The sequence below is a fragment of the Diadema antillarum genome, unplaced genomic scaffold (genome assembly GCF_040938485.1).
Source record: "Diadema antillarum isolate AM-2024a unplaced genomic scaffold, OU_Dant_1.0 seq00000512_RagTag, whole genome shotgun sequence".
NCBI lineage: Eukaryota > Metazoa > Echinodermata > Echinoidea > Diadematoida > Diadematidae > Diadema > Diadema antillarum.
Window position 1 is genome coordinate 1,142,867 of NW_027271466.1, and position 20,238 is coordinate 1,163,104.

A 20,238-nucleotide genomic window follows, 5' to 3' on the forward strand; every position below is an offset into this window, starting at 1 on the left:
TCTAGAAGCACTGCCTCTCTTGAGCCACAGTAATCCCTTCTAACAATACCCTTTGTATGGAACAGCAGCTCCTTGGCACTGGTCAATAATATTTCACCAGACTTAGCAAAGAGAAACTGAAAAAAAAAAGAAACACAAGAGAAAAAGATGGAGAGAAAAGGCTATATGTAGATAAATGTAAGGAAAATCCAATAGTCCACCCAAACGTAAAATTTACGATTAGTGTGAGCTCCCGCTGTTAGGAGTCAATGTTTGGTATTGAGGCTGGGGATGTGGGTGGGTTTAGGAAGAGGGGGGTTAATTCATCAAAGGGGATCCAAAGTTATTAGTACACTGTGAATGAAAAACACTATGGATAGGTTGTACGGGGAGGGGGAGGGGAGGGGGAGGGGGGACCAGCAAGCCGGGAAAGAATTGACTTCAATGCAAAGTGGAAGTAAGCTCTCATGTATGCAAATATTAGCAGAAGATCAATCATTGTGACTCATGTGACGATGACAGCAGAAAGGAAGCCCATGCAGAATCATCATGGAACTTAAATAGTCCCATCTACAAATGAAAGAGGACAGAGGTAAGAACAATCCTTGGGTTCAGTGCAACCTTAATGCATTCAGACATCATTCGTGATGGCATTGACAACAGAACTGATTATTTTGGAAGACATTTATTAGTGGAAAATTGAGCAAAGAAAATGGGATTCCATCGTTTGGAAGACATAAGAAAGAGAAGATTGATACAGTATTACATTATGAACATGTTGTAAACTACTAGTATACTCTTAATGCAAAAAGATACTACAAGGAAAGTAATGCTCTACTCAAAAATGTGTACATCACCAAGCATGGCAAATCATCATTTCCCATGAGTAATCAAACTCAACTACAAATGGAATGTTTTGCAAAGTATTTACAAAACAAGCATACTTAACTCGAGTAATTTCTTGTTAACAGAATAGTATCATTTATATATTTTCTACAGTTTTGATATATCAGTTCAAAATTCATTTCCAACATGAACTTACATTGTGACTTGCCTTCCAAACTAACTATACTAGTATCATTGTTGCACAGCCTAAAGAGCAGTCACTGTTGCTAAAGGTCTTCTTTGATTGTTGTGTAAAACCAGTCACCATGTCTAATGTTGAATTTTTGAGACATTTTTCTGCATTACAAGGTTGAATGCGCAGTCATAGCATGTACACCAAGTTCACAAAGGCTGAAGATATCGCTAATACAGGTACTGCCGGAGTTCTGCAACAGAAGCACACTCTCTATCAGAGCAATGCTTCAATTCATTTCATCAGTCACAAAGTTGATCTAGCTGAGAAGTTCTGTAAACAGTTGATATGTTGCCCCTCTATTCAAACTTTGCGAGTACATCTTCATCTGCACCAATACCACATCTTTCCTTCACTCTCGTACCTAGTCCCCCCCCCCCCCCCCCCCCCCATGGAGAAGAGAAACTATGCTTCTTCACATCAAGAGTCATGTTGGCAAACGGCATTATGCAAATATTGAGAGTAGCCAACAATGTGCTACACCACTTCAGGACCTGTTCTCTCTCGCTACAGTAGATCCAAGAGATGCAGCTACTTGGCATTAGAGGGAGGGGAAGGGAGATTCACAAGCATACCATATCTGAATGCAGCAATCATTCTACAAATTTCTTCACTTCTTTCTACAAGAAAATGTCTCCATCCCATCTCCCATTTGCCATTCTCCAGAGACTCCAACCCCAGGCACCTTCTGATCGGGAGATTCTCCCGCCTGAAACCCCTAGCAAACGGGAGACTCCAACTTGATAAACGGGAGACTCCAACTTGATGTGCGCGAAAGCACAAAGCGAGAAGTTCCTTGCGGCCGGAGTCCAGGGCCCGCTTAAGGGCCCTGGAAGCTCTAGGATTCTAGATACTCTCTCGTGTTGTCAAAGGCTTATTTTTCAACATACAATGTGATATGAAGTAAGAAATCATTTCAAGCGGGAGACACAGAGCCAGGGCGGGAGAAATTAAATCTCAAGCGGGAGAACGGGAGATTTTGCAAAAATGGGCTTTCGGCGGGAGATCTCCCGTCGAAAACAGGAGAGTTGGAGTCTCCGATTCTCTTAAACTGTTCCTCTACTGGGGTAACCGCTCATTGCATCTGTCACAGGCACTGCTCACATATTGCTGTTTATTCCCCCCCCCCCCCCTTTTTTTTTTCTTTTTAGGTGGATGACATTAGCACCGAGTTTCAAGAGATGTAACATTAAGGGTCTGGTAAATCAGAAGAATGTCCTTTCTAGCAGAAAAGAAAGGATGACACACTAACTTTCAGGTCATAAAGAAAGTACTACCATAAATCATTTCTGATGCATTTTTGACTGAGGGCGGATTCTCTATAATGATTTGAGGCTCTGATGATGGAGGTTTGGTTACTTAGCTTCACTGCCACCTGTGACAAAAATTTACATACTATTAGAATATTGAGACTTGAGATTACTACTGTACACAAATTTTCTCCAAGAAATCAAGCTCTGAGTTTATAATAACATGAGTAATTTCAAAATCTATGAAATGGTAATTACATACCATATATAGTTGTTATAAAAGTTCACAAAATGATTCATCATGACAAACCTGTGCCTTCTCCCATATTGGCTTGAAAATGGCAAGACATCCTTCTTCATCATCATCGTCATCATCATTGACCTCATCTTGGACATCATCCTCCACTTCATCCTCTCCTCGAACCCAGACCTCCATGCTCTGCCCGCTTTGATGCGGTTCGTCGCCACTTCAAGCACGATCTCCTTTCACGCACTCATCTGCAGGAATTCCCCGAATACATCCTTCACGGAGCAGCATTTCACATCCAACAATAATCCAATTGATAATCCAAGATATAACAATTCCCAGCACAAATGATCCAAGACAGAAGGTGAAATAGGTACATTCATAAAAGAATCCAATAGACTGAATTTGGTCAGTCTGGTGACCAGGTCACATTCTGACATGCAAAGTAAATGCTCTTTACCATAAATGATTGAAATGGGCCAATTTCATGCCACGTTTCTATTAGTAAAAGGAATCCGAAGGGTGAGAGACGGAATCCAAATCAATCGTTTGATGATTCAGTGCACTACGATGAAAGTGACGTCAAGTTTTGCAAGGCAGCCAGATACATGCCACAGAAGACTGTCTGTACACACACTGCATTCATCCCGACATCTTTTGTCCACGAATGCCTGCAAAGCAGGGATAAGATATCTATATTTGCTGAGCTCCCCAGAAGTTGACACAGTGATCGGAGTGAGTAAGAAAGGGGAGCTGGTTAGGAACCTCAAAAAAAAAAAGGTTTCAGCTTTTCTCCCCACCCTTCGTACGATGATTCAAGTGTTCTGGGTGCTCACAAATTGTACACAAACAACCAAACTTCGCTCTATTAAAAAGAGAGAAAGAAAAAAAAAAAACAAGTTGTAGTCGTCCTTTGTTATGCAAATGTCTCCCAGTGGTGTTGACTAATTGTTGAGGAGGAGCACAGTTCATCATGACTCTCGTTACAAGAAACATAATCACAATAGAATCAAGCAAGCCATGATGACAATCAGAACATTTTGTGATCGTCCAAAGACCAAAAAAAAAACAAACAAACAAACACCAAGCTTTTCTTCTCCACTCCTTGCTTCTAAACACAGCCCCAGTTTTCTTTTCTCCACCTGCGATAAGAATCGTAACCTACACGAGGACAGTGGTTTCCAAATGTGACACGCTGGGGACGACATGACTGCCGCCGAACAATACATCGACGATCGTCTCAATTAGCTGTTCATTAAGCCTGACACAAATCTCACACAAACATTTGCCTTATGATGATAACTCACGTACACACGACAAGCATGAGCAACTCCAAACTGCTGGCAGTGCATTTGCAGAGGTCAAAGACACCATGTGATCATATGACATGGTAGGAATAAGGCAATTCTACCCCCAGTCCCACTCATTTATATTTTGGTTGTAATGATGGGCATAGAAAACCTCTCATCCACAGCAGTCACAACTACAAATGTTTACTGACGGCTTTTGCATCAACCATTCTCCTATAGAATGCAAGAATTCATTCTGTACATATTTCTCTTCTCAAATACAGAAATTGACAACAATAAAGCAGCCGACAAGAACGGGAAAGAAAAAAACAGCTTTGTGGCTAATGACCATTTCTTTTTCACAGTTAGCTTTGCCTTGGGCAACCAGAACTTGTACCATTCTTTGCTGGGGTTTTTCCTACCTTTATTTTTACAACAAACTGAATCAGAGTTATTACATGTGGATCTGACTTTCTTTACACTTCAATCCAAAAGTATATCCATACGATACAGGTATTAAAGAATTTGGATAGCATTACAAAGTGTAAGTAACATTTGAAAGCTAGCACTATGAAATCATTCATCTTCAGTAGATCTCAGTATGCCTTTTATCTATCAAAACACTGCTATTGCAAAAATTCTCTTTGAATAGTACAAAATAAAAATTGTTCATATTTGCCAATTTGAAGTGTAAAGAATTGGAGTTAAAGGCATAGTACTCATTCTACAATAACTCTCTATCAGTGAATACACAATGAAACCTTGACTCACATCTCTCCCTGGGGGAAAAAAAATCCTTCTTGACTGCCTGAACAGGGAACAGTAATAGCACCCTCTAGTGTCTAAAGCATTACAGGAAAGCCATATCACTCTTTCCCACATCTATCATTTTTCGGGTGTCGCAAAAATGGTGTGTATGCTGTTGGTTGCCACCATCACCTCCTACAGGTTATACCAGTAACTGTGACTCTATGGGATTTGTCAGTAGAACAATAAGATGGAGCAGTACCTCAAGTTTAAAGCTCTAGGTATTGTGATAACTGTGACAAATTAAAACAGTACACAAAGGAATTCAAAGATACCTACACCTGGAATACACACACACACACATACTTGCTAATTACTCTAACATGATTCACAGGTAAACACGCAGCAAGGTGTTATGCTGCTGAGAAACTCTATTCACGAACACACGTATGCATGCTAATTACAGTCCAAATGATCTGCAAGCACACAAACAGAGAGGTGTTTTGCTGCCTGAGCCCCTGGCAGACTGGACACACAGCGATAAGCTTTGCAAACATTGGTTTTCTACCCTGATAATCTCCAAGGAATCCTTTGAAGGTCTTGAAAAGATTGTCATCTGCCTTTCTTGGACCGACTTCCCTAGCAACATTCTACCTGCCATGCTGCCCGGACTTATCTTATCAAACGGAGCCATTGAGCAAACTTGTTCACTGACACTGATCCCCTACGCACACTACTGAATTGCTAATTTCTGTTTGAGTTGTTGCAGTAATTTCCCCCAACAGGTGAATTCATATCGTTCTGAATTGCTGGTTTGTCCTGTGGGTCTACAATCCAGCCTGCTAGGTTGATTCTGGACAATCACAAGACCCTTGCAGAAGCTTCTTGGTAAGAATGGAAAAAAGAGGTCAAGTTTTTCCCACTATCACAGAATTATTCATATCAGAATTTCTCTTCCTCTTCCTCCTCCTTTTTTTTTTCTTCTTCTTCTTCTTCTTCTTCTTCTTCTTCTTCTTCTTCTTCTTCTTCTTCCCTCTTCTTCTTGTATGATGTTGAGTTCTTATAATCAGGTAGCATCAGTTAATACAAAAAAAAGTTTAATGGCTACTTCATTTCCATAAAGAATTAAAAAGAGACTTTCCAGAAGTCTCTCTATATCATGATATGCCAGATTAAGAAAAGATGATTTATTTAGCAAAACAGAACTACACTAAGATATATGCTGCTTGATTTCTTGTGGGATTACTCATACACATCAAGTATAAAATAGCATGTGTCTGCAGCACAATCTTTAATTTACACAATAATAAACTGGAGAAAAAAAAATGTTCTGCATATGTAGGGCAAATGTCCCTGAGCTATATTTTAGTATGTCGCCCTCTTTTGAGCAAGACTGAACAACCATCATGAACAAGATTCTCAATGGTTTGAAACACTTGGCTGAGCACAAAATGAAGCTGGCCTCACACATTACAAGCTCTCTTCAAAATCAGTAAAAATCTGACATATGTTCTACCCAGTTTTACACATGATGGAGGAATGTAAATCATGGAAAGAATGAAAAGTAGTTTAGAGCTTACCTCTAACACGAGTCTTGCATTAACTGAGCTTACATCGTATTCCCCTGATCTAAATCCACCCTTACATCTTGATCTAATCAGTTTGAAGCTGTTTTGCACCCCTGTTTATCCCTAATCTCCCATAAAGAAGGAACAGTTTTTGGCTTGAAGTCATTACCCATAGTAATCTGTAGACCACCAAGAAGGAGGAATACATCACTACTGAAAGGAGGAAACATGGTCAAGGCCAAGGATTTGGGATTGTCCCAAACTTTGCGAACTTTAGACCATCTCTTTGTTCTTTGATCACATCACATACAGAGAATTTAAAAAAAAAAGATTCACCATCATGTAAATGACATTGGCAGGTGCCAATTATTAGCTCAAGTTCTCAGAGTATGGATTCAGACATTTTTTCCCTTGCCCTGGTTGAGACGTTTTCTCTATGTGGGCAGGACCGAGATGCCACCAACCCAACCACCAGCGGCGCTTCCCAACCGCCTCCAGCCATCCAGTCCCCCGTCTACCTTACTTACGTGGTAAGTAATTGAGCATTAACCTCAACCCGACATAACGCACAACATACTCCCCAACATGCGGGCAGTCCCGTGGCGCGACTTAGGCGTGTAAGCAGCGGAGCTTGTCCAAATGTGACATATAATGCAGGGGGATAAAGAACGAGAAAGGGCAGAAAGACAAGAGGAGGAGGAGGAGAAGAAGGGGTACAAAGACACCCCTCTGGATGGTACGGGTGTGACCTCTGCGCAGCATCACGTAGAGACAGACGAAACCCCAGCCAATGGTAGAAATTCAAACTTAGAATCACTCAACAGGCTCCGAGTTATTGGGGTACAGAAGAGGGCCATAGGGGGCACAACCGTATGTTTGTATGGTACCCATGCAGTGGTACAGGCATCATATGTTCTGCCCCTCTACTTCTTTTTTCCTCTCTCTCTCTCTCTCCCTCTCTCTCTCTGTTCCTCCTATCTCTATCGTCTTCTTTCTGCTCATCTCTCTCTCTCTCTTTCTCCCCCACTCATTCTCTTTCCCTTTATCCTCAGATTCTATCTCATCCTCTCTCTTTCCCTCTCTTCTTCTCTTTCTATGCTAAATCTCACTTTCTTTCTTTTTTCAATATGTTTTTAAGAACATATACATTACTACTGTCCTATCATTCTCTGACCTAGTGTGAAGAAGCCTGACATAGGTAAAGTTTAACTTAGCATCCCTACTTGCCAACTGCATTCTTAAGATTCTTTTTGTGTTTGAAAAATTATACACATTTGTGTTCAATCATCCTCTACTTGTATTTCTACACAATTGCAGCCCCCACCCTATATGCCCCCACCCTATATGAAATAATTCATGACTGTCATGACCAATGCAATCCCTAAACCATTTGCATTCTAAAAGGAATAAACAGGATATTAAAACATGTCTACATTCCTAACATTACTTCGAAAAGGACTTTTCAAGCAAAAAAACAACAACAACAACAACCAAACAACAGAGCAGAGGAAGTTTCATCAGAATTGGAAAAAAAAAACAATGATTGAGTGAGTCTCAAGGCTATAACAAGTTTTGGGAAAATGGTGATGTTGATCATTATTAGAAAGTTACCACTGCTAAATCATTGTACTCCAGTACAAATCCGAAGTGAATAATAATTCTTTTTTTACTCATATGTCAAATAAGAAGAATGCTGCTATATAGATCTGTGTGCATTTTACTGGGAAACTTGGCAGGACCACCTCATCCAACATTACTGCAACTGTTACAAACTATCAGTATTCTAGGAGAAAATGTTAAACTTTGATTTCAAGAAATCCTCTTTAGTTAGAACTTCGGAAAGTATTCACCATTCTGTTTTGTTTCATTTCACTCTACTCATTAAGGTCAAACTAAACATGGGAGTGGATTGTCACTCTTTACACCACAATGATCATATTGACTAACAAAACAACAGCAACAACAAAGGATTTGGGCAACTTCAGTATACCCAAAGAGCTATCACATACTCTTTGGTACAACTACAATATAGATCAAACATCCTGACTAATGTGCAATTCACTCTACTCACAGTTAAGGAGTTTAAAAGCTCTTTGGAATAACAATGGGCAAGGACATTTTGTGATAAAAAGCAGTAAGCATCTTGGATTTTTCAGTTCACGTGATATTTCATCTTCATCTCCATCTTCTGCTGAAGAACAGATCATTTGAAATCAGTAAAGTTTTTTTTCAAAGTTTGCATTTTTTTTTTTTGCTTTACGTTTGTACAATATTCTTTAAAAATGTTAAACATATTTCATACTATTAAATGATTGTGGTTCAAAACAATCTTTGAGGAATTCAATAGAACACAGAAATTTAGAACAAACTTAAAAAAGAAAATGCCCAACTTGTTGTAGGGGCTAACATGTACTTGAGTCCTGTCCATGATATCACCTCTGGTACAGAAAAGGAGAACCCATCAATGCTACTTTCATTTCTAACCTGGAAAATACAATTGAAAAGTGCTGAAAAGTGGAAAAATAACAATACCACATAAACTACAATGCATTCTGTAGAGAATAAAATCTTGCGCTGCAAGCAAATCAAAAGATAACAAAACAATAGAAAGGATGTGCTTTACGGGCAAAAACTGAAAAAAACAAGATACGAAAAATTGCTACAGTGTAGGATCTAAAATCAGAATCACTCATCCACACCAGTTGAATAAGAACACATGTTATGTCCTACAGGTATCATCAATTTAGCCGATATGTGCGACACATATGACATCGAACCTGATTTCATGCCCCAGTTGATTTTAACGCGATAAGATTTTCTCAAAATACATTAAAACAAAGGAACAACATCCTTCGCTCATGTTTTCACAAATTGGTACGCCAAGATTTTATCCAGCCTACACATGGAAAAAACAAAAGACAAACAGGGTAAGGCAAAAAGAAAGAGGGACGGGGAAAAGGCGGTTCTTTCAACATCGCGGGTGTTGTGTGGTGTGGATAAATACTTCCTAGGTTATGTTGCCAATCAGCAATTCCCTGGCTGCAGTTATGTTCTCGTGTAAAGAAAAGAAAGAATTCAGTTTGATCCAGTGTTCCCACATGCTACAAAAATATGTTCCCTTTTTCACCCTTCTTATCAAAAGATTTTGAATCTATTATTTTCGTCTCTCCTTTTTCATTTCCCACAAGAATAGGACTGAATAGGAAGGGGGCATTTTTTTGGGGGGGACACACTCCACAGAAATTAATAACACATTAGAGTCCCCTCTCTGACACTACAGTGTATGTGCAACCTAGAATTTCTTCCACAAACAATTTTGTAGCAAAATCAGTGGAGATGCATTGTATGTTTGTGGTTGTTGTTTTTTCTTCAAAAAGTACACAAAATCAAATGATTATTCAAGGCTGTAAAGATTGGTAACACATAGGCCCTACTACTTTCAAAGTTGTACAAAATATTACAAACCTTCACGTCCAGAAACATTTTTTTTTTATGATGCTCACATCTCTTTAATATTATATTTTGTCTCCTCAAACATCAATTCTACTTGAAAACACACTTAATCGTATAATTCAAAATAAAATGAAGATATCCACCATCTGCCAGGTGAGACTCAAAGAAGTCTAATCAAACAAAACTACTATATGAAATATAATCCAGACCAAAATGTTGACAAAAAGGAAAGAAAGAAAGAAAATGTCCAACAGCCTTGAGGGGAGGTTATCTCCATTTTCACTGGATTGCACCACACATAGTACTTGCATCAAACATGGAAGACAGTAGAAGGGCCTATGGGAGAACACTCTTACAGGGGAAATATGACAAGTTGCTTGGCACGGATTTCTGTTACTTTTACGGGTGTTGACTGAGGTCCTATTCCAGCGTGTGCCTATAATACATCTCCAGCCACTAGTGGGACAAGTTCATCCATTGTGACAGAGAGATTCTAACTGGGACAAATCTGGAATGCATCATCCCTGGATCAAAAACTGTTTGTTATCATAGACACAGCTGGCTATGTTAAGTACAGAGAACATTCAGATCAGGCGAGATGAAAACACATTGGAAAAAGAAAAGATGAAAAATCCCCAGACGCACACTCAGGAGAATGGAATTATTCAAAGAATGATAACCGTGATGAAAATATATAAAATAGCAGGCATGCTACTTGTCAAAAACACAGGCAGTTAATATTTTGATGGAGGCAAACTTTCAATGAGTAGGAGTGAATAAGCACAATTTTCACATTTTCCATCCAAAATTACAATGACAAATGAATACTATTTTGGCTTTTTTATGGCGTAATTTTGGGCAAACAGAAAAACAAGGTTCATAGATATGGTAAAATTCTGTATAAATGTTGCACACATAATGAAGACGCATAATTCATGTATACACATAGACATATTGTGTATGGGTGGGTGTGTGTGTGTGTGTGTGTGTGTATTTTGATTTTTTGTATGAAGTCTTCATGACCTAAATTCTTGTTGTATCTACAAAAAGATCAACATTTCATAGATTTTATCACACTAGCAAGTCATCAAGTGTATTAAATGACATTTTTAAATGCACATTAGAATGAACTTGAAAGAAGGAAGCTAAGACAAATTGCCCAGAAAAAAAGAAAACAGAAAAATGAGGATCATGTCTGTTCGATGTTTTGTATCACCTCCCCTGACTGACAGGACAAAAGTAAGAAAAACATGAGGGGAAACATGAGGTTAATGCACCTCCACCTCAACATCCCAAAACGGATTAGAGCTGTAGAGGAGTAATCATTCCAACTCCAGCGCTTACTTCTGAACATCAGACACATTTCTGAGAGAAGTAGATTTTGAAAGTAACTCACACACTATTCAGCATCCCAGAAAGTAGACAGAACATGCAATCCCAACAATCCCAAAACCCTTTCCTCCCCTTCCCCCCCCCCCAAAAAAAAAAGAGAAAAAAAATACAAACAACCTCAAATAAAAGAAATACTGTTCATGAAAACTTGACGCCAGAATATGAAAATTCCCAATTCCCAACTCACAACCCCCCCCCCCCCCCCCCAACAAAAACTAGTTTGGTCTCTGGCTAAATCAACCACTAACATACAATGATATCAATCCAAGTGGGAAAGGGGGGGGGGGGGGTAAGAGGAGGAAAACATTTGATTGAACACTAAGATTTGTGGCTAGTTACCAACAAGAAGAACAGCTGCAAAGTTTATACCTGCATCAAGTGGAAAACCTGCATGGTGATTTTGGCATTTACAATGACAAGGTCAATTCTGGGCCCATCTGGGAGAAGAAAAAAAAAGAAAAAGAAAAAAACTGTATGTGCAAAAGGTGATGTGTGTACGTGTATGGATGGGTGACAGAATATTAAGACAGAGAGAGAGGAAAAAAAACACCCCCATTCAACTGATATGACAATCAACACGTATTAAAGATCAAAGCATCATCATCATAAATCCTGTTATCACCATTGCTGCCCTACTGGATGTAAAATGTCTACAATGCATTGTGAGATATTGAGAGTTCAATCTTAAAGGCAACCTGTCCTGGTTGCTGAGGAGTACCAACTCTCCTCATATTGCAGTAGTGGAGATTTTTTTTTTGTGTGTGTGTGTGTGTGTTGAAGGAATTCAAACATGTTTTTAAGCTATTAAATAAGAACAGTTCCAGGATACAAATGAAAATAAAACAGATTTAATAGTGTGCAGACCAGAGAATGTAGAAAGTATCTAGACAGTGAGTTCAAGAGTTCTATCGCAGCATACGAACTGTATTTGTTTAACAGAAATGAATGAAACATATCATAACCAGGAGCCGAATAAAAGGGATGGGGCGTGCAGCAAAGAATCAAGATCCCTGTCTTAGCTCTCTGACCCATGGGCCAGTATACCAGAGCCACCAGCCTGACCAAATCCTGACAGTCCCACCTGCCCTAATCTTCCCTGAGGATTCGCCCTGCCAACCCCCTAGGTTCCAACTCTCACTGACAGACCTCAACAGACTTTTCAACATCCATTTCATCCTAATACTCTATCTCTCCTTTTCACATGGTTTCAACAACAGACAAACAAGCAAACAAACAGGTACAATGAGAGGGAAAACATCAACATTCTGCACCTTTGATCTTACAACATTTCATCATTCCTCTTCCTTCCTCTTCTCACATCTGCTACAGTATGAGCACATCCTCGCTTCGAAACGTTTTGTGGTGATTTGAATATAAGACAATGCTTGGTTTGGGGGCTGAACCCACATTAGAGAGGGTTGCTATACATTTAAGAGAAAGAGAGAAATTGTAGCAACGAGGATTCATCAGTCGAATGTTACGTGGCCTGGGATAGAGGAATAAACATTGGTATTGAGCAGTCTTGTATCATTTGAAAATAACAAAGTGAAATCTTTATCACCTACCAAACAAGGGGCAAACTAGCATATCATACAATTGCACATTTTTCTTTCTTTTTCAACCATGTGGCAAGTTGATATTCTGACACTAAACTAGAATGAAATGATCTAGAAAAACAAACTTTAGAGGAAAATAAGAACAAGGAAAACACTGTCCATTGAATCATACTTGTTCTTTGGTTGAGAATGAAACAACCACTGGTAATATGCTGATATCACTTCTAATATGAAAGAATTGTGCCACCAGTCAAAACCAGAAAAAAGTAACTATCCTATAGGGACACAGTAGAATGTGCATGTACAGCATAGTTTCACTCTTACAGCAGCACCAAAACCACATCCTATGGTAACAGAGCTCTGGGCTACACTATACTACCAGCACCATGCCATCCAAGCATCTGTCATCATACCTATTTGAGATACCAATTTTGATGTACCCTGCTATCAGTCAGCTAAGCAAGTGATGCTGTTCACCAAGATGACATCAACTACGTGTGTAAGGACTGTGATAGCCTCTCCAGAAAGTTCAGGGAGAGTTTTGACAGTGCAGGAAGAGCCACATCCCTGCACAAACATAGCCATTGAAATAGGGTTGGACACTTTGTGGCATCACCATACTTTTCAGCTCAACTTGTCTTCCTTGTATTCAACTGGCCTTTTGACTAACAGCTAGTTTATGCTTCTGTTTGTTTTTGCATAGTATAATTCATATGTTATTCATTTATTAGAAGTGTTCAGATCATGATATTGGCAATATTGCACAAAGAGAGACAAAAACTTTATCAGCAGTTCTAATTTTATCTTTATGAGAAATGTCTACATTTTCTCTTTAATTTGAATACGCCAGGTCATACATCAAAATCCTTGTCTTCACAAGAATATCTTGACTTACATGATATAGATTTTCAATGTATTATACGGGTATTGTTTCTAAATTGTGAAATGATAATGAGACTAAAATTTTATGAACTTGTTGCTACATATGATGTTTGGATTTGATGTAACACATTGATATGAACTACAGTGAATTTCTGATCATGTCTTTTCCATCAACACAATTTATAAACATAGTTTGCAGGTAAGTGTGGATGAGGGGAAAATATATAAATTTCAATAATCAAGAAATTGAAATTTACAAAATTCCTTCTATGCACACAAATCATGTGCCAGTTTACACCATTCTGTCTGGTAGTCTCAAAAAAGATAAACTAAAGAAGTGTGAGTCGCATGTAAACATTTTAATGCTTCTTAAAGTAATTGTGTTCTTGGAATTGCTGCTTCATAGACTTTACAAGCTGTACACCCCCCCCCCCCCCCCAAAAAAAAAAAAAAAAGTGGAAAAGATGGCATAGATATTTTGTACATTCTTTGCTGACTGGCTCATGGAAGTATTTCTTGACATTTACACTTTACTTGTTAAACAGGAATATAAATTACCTCACAAACCAATCCAAGTACATCTACAACCAGTTTCTGACAATGCCACTGGTTTTAACAACCCTGTGGTACGCCACCTGATAGTTGGACAGCAAGTATACATCCCCACTGGGTTCGGACCGGGTTCCTGGAACAGTTCCATGCTCCAAGCAGACTGGGCAAGTCCAAGATAACACGCACGTTACGTATGGGACATTCAGAGACTTTTATGACCTGAAAAATAGTGGTAATGGCCTTTGATCATATTGAACTTTATCATGGTGATTGATATCTAGGAGAAGTATAATCATGTAAAAAATTGAGAAAAATGACCTTGACAATTATATTCTAGAAGAGAAAATATGTGCCGTTACGTATGGGACCAGAAAAATTTTGTTTTTTTGAACATTTTTTTCAACCTCAAAACTCTCTGAAAGTATTTCATTCTACAACTTGTAACTCACTGTGATGAAAGTCACAACACTCAAGATTATCACAGGTAAGTTTCATGTCATTAGGAAAAAAGCTCTAATTACAGGTTCTAATTAAAGACAGACATGACGTGTTACGTATGGGACAGTTACGTATGGGACACTTTGCCCCCCATTCATTTAGTGTGTGAAGAACCATGTTTATGGGTATTTTGCATAATTATTGAAGTAAAATCAGTTGGAACTACTCAAATACTGATCCAGATTGTCAAGGAAACAATATTCCCCAAATATTCACCATCATAGTCATATTCAATCATATTTTTATATTTTTATGACCAACCTGAGTATGCATGCCCTTTGTCCCCCATTCGTTTAGTGTGTGGAGAACCATGTTTATGGGTATTTTGCAATTTAATAATTTTGCAAAATACCCATAAACAAATTTTTGCATAATTATTGAGGTGGAATCAGTTGAAATTACTCAAATACTGATCCAGATTGTCAAGGGAACAATATCCCCCAAATATTTACCATCATAATCATATTCAATCATATTCTATATTTTTTATGACCAACCCGAGTACGTATGCCCTATTTTTATCAGGATAGTTACTAATAAAAAATTGAATAGTTTGAAGTGTTTACTTCCATTGATGAAGGGCAGTTTGCCATTTAGTTTCAATAAAAAACAACTTGACACAAGAAATGTTAATTTTAATAAATAAGCAATACCTGCTGCGTGGAATTCCAGTAATCGAATAGATGTATGATGTCTGTCTAGCAGTCAGGTCATTGATTTGAGTCACACCTCAGTATGTATACCCATGAATTTTGTTGTGGCTACTACTGAAAACTGAATAAGGACAATTTGTGTATCACTTGCAATTAAAAAAGAGTCATTCTACTTTATACATATTTTTATTTTATATCACAGCCGTTTCAAATGGGATCTCCATCAAATTAACTTTGAATTCCTCTAGTCTTAGAATTGTATGCTCTTTAGTGATTCATATTATTGGTTTCCAGTCATCTCATAAAATGTTGAAAACTGAATCCCCATTTCTACAAAAACTATACCATCCCTTTAATGCTGATTTTCATCGTGTATTTTGCCATCTTCCCCTCCCCCTTTCTGAAAATTGTTCAGTCAAGTACATGTATTGTTTCAAGTGTCTATAACTCAAAAAGTAGCTACAAAGTTGGGATGCTTTCTTCAGGATGATTGACCATTTGTGTACTGAGAGACCTTCCCAGCTAGCTACCTGCATTCACTTGCAATATATATGAGGATGTCCCATACGTAACGCATTTGTCCCATACGTAACATTATTTCAATGCCTAATGAAAAATATTTCTTCTACTTTTTTTTTCTTTTTCCTATGGTATTTAATTTCTCTAAACAATAAATTAGAACTTTCCAAAAGGGCATTCAAATAACCTTAGCAATTTCAGAAAAAACCTAAAAAAATGACCTCAATTTGTTACGTATGGGACATCTCATGATAGGACACGAGCTGATTTGCATAATCATTTGCATAATCCCTAAATTTCCATACCAAGTTAAACTATTTGATGAACTTCTTATGTCCACATATTAATAAAATATCATTTGCTTTCCTTTGAATAAATATGAATTTTTATAAATGTCCCATACGTAACGCTGTGTTTTACATTTATGCAAATAAAGCCCTTGAAATTTGCATAAATTTACATAATATCATTTTTTTTTCCTCTATGGAAATCAAAACTTCAACTCATAAGCTTCAAAATGATACCAAATATGTCAATATTGAGCAAAGATGAAATTTTACCTTCTGAGGGGACCTTATCTTGGACTTGCCCGACTTTATACGCATTTTACATGGCAGCCAGGCATTAGACATTACCAGTGAAATGGTCGCACTATGTTCTAAGTGCATGATATCACATTGAATATCATTAAATCTCCTCCACCCAACCCCCTCGACATTCCAAATTGAAATTGGGCGACATGATTGATGGATTGAGTTGCATCTTCTGAGAAGACAATGATCGTCCTGCCGAGTCATGCTTGAACACAATTGGCAGGTAAAAAGGTATGCTGACAGGCACAGGAAGGGCACTGACAGTCTCACACCACAAAGTTCTAATTGTGGCGGTCATTTACGTCTGAACTTTCAACCAGGGGTGGATGAAATGAAGGCAGGGGTTTCATCGTATCCATGGCAACCCCACATCAGGATCACGATGTACATTAGCTGAAAGCGCTACCCTTCACTGTTAGTTTGGCTTGCCAGTCGGCCGTGGTAATGTCAGCACTAATGTTACATACTCCAGACATCCGTCGTGACAGATGTGATACAGGCTAAAGCTCCAGCTAGTCTTTATGCAAGGCTTATAAAAGGTATGAGGATGGCATCTTTTTTTTGGGGGGGGGCATGAGCATAGATAATTTTTTGTTGCTTAAAGGACAAGTCCACCTTCATAGACATGTGGGTTGAGTGAATGCAGCAAATTTGGTAGAACACATCAGTGAAAGTTTGGGGAAAATCAGACAATCAAAGAAAAAGATAATTTCACAAAACTTTACTTTTTGAATAAAGTGCACATTTCTTCAACTTGTTACTGATGTATGTTAAGGGTAATATTATTCCCCCTGCCTTCTGAAAGAGAGAAGTCGAGTATTCTTTTGTTAAGTGAAAATATGTTGAATTTTCTTTATTCTTTCTTTATATCATTGTACACATGTGACATGTCAAGCTATAGCAGTCTTCTCATCCAGCCGTGACTGAGCAGAAACTTCAAAAATTCATAACTTTTGAACGGATTGTCCGATTTTCCTCAAACTTTCACTGATGTGTTCTACTAATTTTGCTGCATTCAGTCAACCCACATGTCTATGAAGGTGAACTTGTCCTTTAAACTGTGACATGGCATCACATTTATAAGTCCTTACTCCTACGTACAGAATTGGGCAAGATTCTTTTATTGTTAGTTTTTCAGTCTCTTCAGGCTACATGGTGAATGATGACGCAGTCCCTGCAGTTGTTGTTGTTTTCTTTCAGTTTCATTTCCACTTTTTTTCCATAATTTGAACAAATTTGTTATAACCATATGTTGAAGGAAAGAACTAAAAAAAAACAAATGATTCATATGATATTGGTCAGCTAAAGCAAAATGAATTCCAGACAGACAGGATATCCAAAAGAAAAGAAGGATTAAACATTCTTTAGGAAGAGAATTCTTCTAAGTCTTTGCATGTACCGACAATATCCACGTTTTCCTCGTCACGTAGTGTGCCTTCACACACTCACACACACAAAAAGGAAATAAGGAGTATACACTGGGGGACTGAAGGGCCATCAAAGAGTAAACCACATGGAAACGATTTCTACGTGCACAAAAACCGGAGAGAATCCACGCTTGGGTCGGCCCTAGGGTCGGTCAGATCCAAGCCAACACAGACATTCCCCACAAATTTCTGCTCCAGTCAAATATGATTTTTGGGGGCATGGTTAGGAAATGATTTGACCCACAACATTCCACCTAAAACACTGGTCAATATGAAAGACAGGAGGAGGGGGAAGAGGGACGGGTGGGGGGAGAGAGAAAAAAAAAATAGTGGAGAGAAATACAGATAGGGCCTATATGTCAGTTAGAGGAGGAATAGCGGAGCCAGGAATGAAGTGTAGACACATTTACACCATCGAGATTTCATCCCAAGGACTGGAAATCAGGCGACCAAGAAGACAACAGGATAAAAAAGAAAGAACGGAGGGGGAAAGACATAAAATGTACCCGTGAACGAGCCCCTTCTGGAGCCGAATGTTACTGCTAGGGGAAGAAGGGTGGTCAAAGGTCATATGTCATCGACAGAAAAATGAAATCCTGCCAAAACACTGGCTGGGATTAGTACCTCTGATTCAGCACGTAGCACATGTGGGCTGAATGCATTACACAGAATCACGAGCCCTCTTGTTATTTTCTCTCTCTCTCTTTAAACCTTCTTTTTCTCTTTATTTTCTATCTCTTTGTGTTTGCTTGTGACCGCGTTGTGGCACAAAGGATGGGTTTCTAATTCTATTCGGCATGTTTTGCTCCCAATAAGATGGCAAGAAAAGCATTCCGTGTCCCGCAAAGAAAAGAAAGAGGGGAGAATTACCCCTTTGTGTATGACATACCCGATGAGAGACCCATTCTCTTCCCTGGCCCCAACGTGGCAAAAAGTATCTCCCGAGGCTAGACGCAGCAGCCCCAACTGATAAAATCTGGTTGTTATACTTGGCACTCAAAGGACTGTCCCAAAATAAAATAAAAAGCTACAGAACGCTTTTAAACCACCATCCCATGCTACTATCCCACACCCACATGATGCTATGTACAAACACACAAATGTACACAAGTAAACACTCACACATCACAATTTACGAACACGTACAGTAGGCCTACATCGTATTAATCACATCGTATTAATCCCATCGGCACATCGTTATGATGTCCGCCATGCAGGAGGTGGGAATTTAGGGGAAAATCTTTAATACAATATGGCGATATTACACAGTACTAACGGAGATTCCAGTTTTAACAGTAATACAGATTTCCTCAGTGATTTTGTTGATTCAACCCATCTTGACTTTCATCCACCAGATATCTTCCAGGTTGGCAATCCCATGGTCTGGGCAACATGCATGCCATGTTACGTTCATGTTGCAATGTTTATTACATCTGTTAGCACTTCTACATGCCTGCCTGGCTTAGAAGGTCTGATCACCTATAATATTTTTGGAAACAGAAGTCTTGGCACTCTCGTGAGCACATGGTAAATGTGTTTCTACATGTATGTGGCCGAGTTCAGAAAAATCATATATTCATTACATTTTTATCAGAGTGTCTCCTCACTCGTGCAGACTTGCAAGATGGAAAACAAAATGATGAAAAACAAAAACCTCCGGAAGAATGTACAGACAGGACTACACTATACAGATGGATGTGTGAGACTGGGTGGGATTATTTTGGTGTTGTATTCTGAAACCTATTAAAGAGATTTTTATGTGCAGACTATTCAATCATCTGATACTTGTGGAGATAATATACTTAGCCCCCCCCCCCCCTTTATTTTTTTCTTTTGCTTGATAGATGATCATTTACAGCAAACAAGTCAAATTGAAGAAGAAAACCATAGAGTCTTAAAATATCTATTGATGGTGAAGGACAAGAATGTTTTCGAAACAAAGAATCCCAAGAATCCTAAACTACACTAAAAGCAGAGTTTCACTAGTCTCAAAGGGGGGGGGGGGGGGTGGGGGGAGAGGATTGGAAGTCACTTTTGCTTGTAAACAAAGTGACTAAAATCAGGCCCAATGCACATAATGGGGCCATAATTTCCCCAGATAATGGACTTCCCCTTAAAGAAACATGCTTTTCTAAACTCTAATTTATGTCCTCAGACTGGTCATTTGTAATCGTTTTGAGGTAAACTACTGCCATACAGCAACCCTCATTTGACCCTTTTATCCACACTGCAGCAGTATATCATCCAATGAAGGGAGACCAGTGTGGCATACTGTCCTACTTGTGATGGGTGTAACGGTAAATGTAAAAGTCAGCTGTATTCATCAACAGAAACTATCATTAAAAAAAAAAATCACAGTTTACACATAGCTTGTCACAGACACAAGAAAATGCATCAGAAATTGCCTGTTTTAAACCCATTCTTATCCATAGCTAGGTTCTCATGACATTTCTAATCTTTTAAAGATTAACTTGAAGTTTTAAACTTCAATGATTAGCTTGTAGTTTAGCACTATCTGGACAAACATGAAGGTTAGCAATCACAAAGATTAATCG

At 38.6% G+C, this 20,238-nt stretch overlaps 1 protein-coding gene across 1 annotated transcript in view; it reads right to left on the minus strand.

The window, feature by feature from the left end:
- LOC139734192 (tetratricopeptide repeat protein 28-like) overlaps positions 1 to 20,238 on the minus strand; it is a 139,870-nt gene that overhangs the window by 73,803 nt on the left and 45,829 nt on the right. The gene's annotated exons all lie outside the window — the stretch shown is intronic.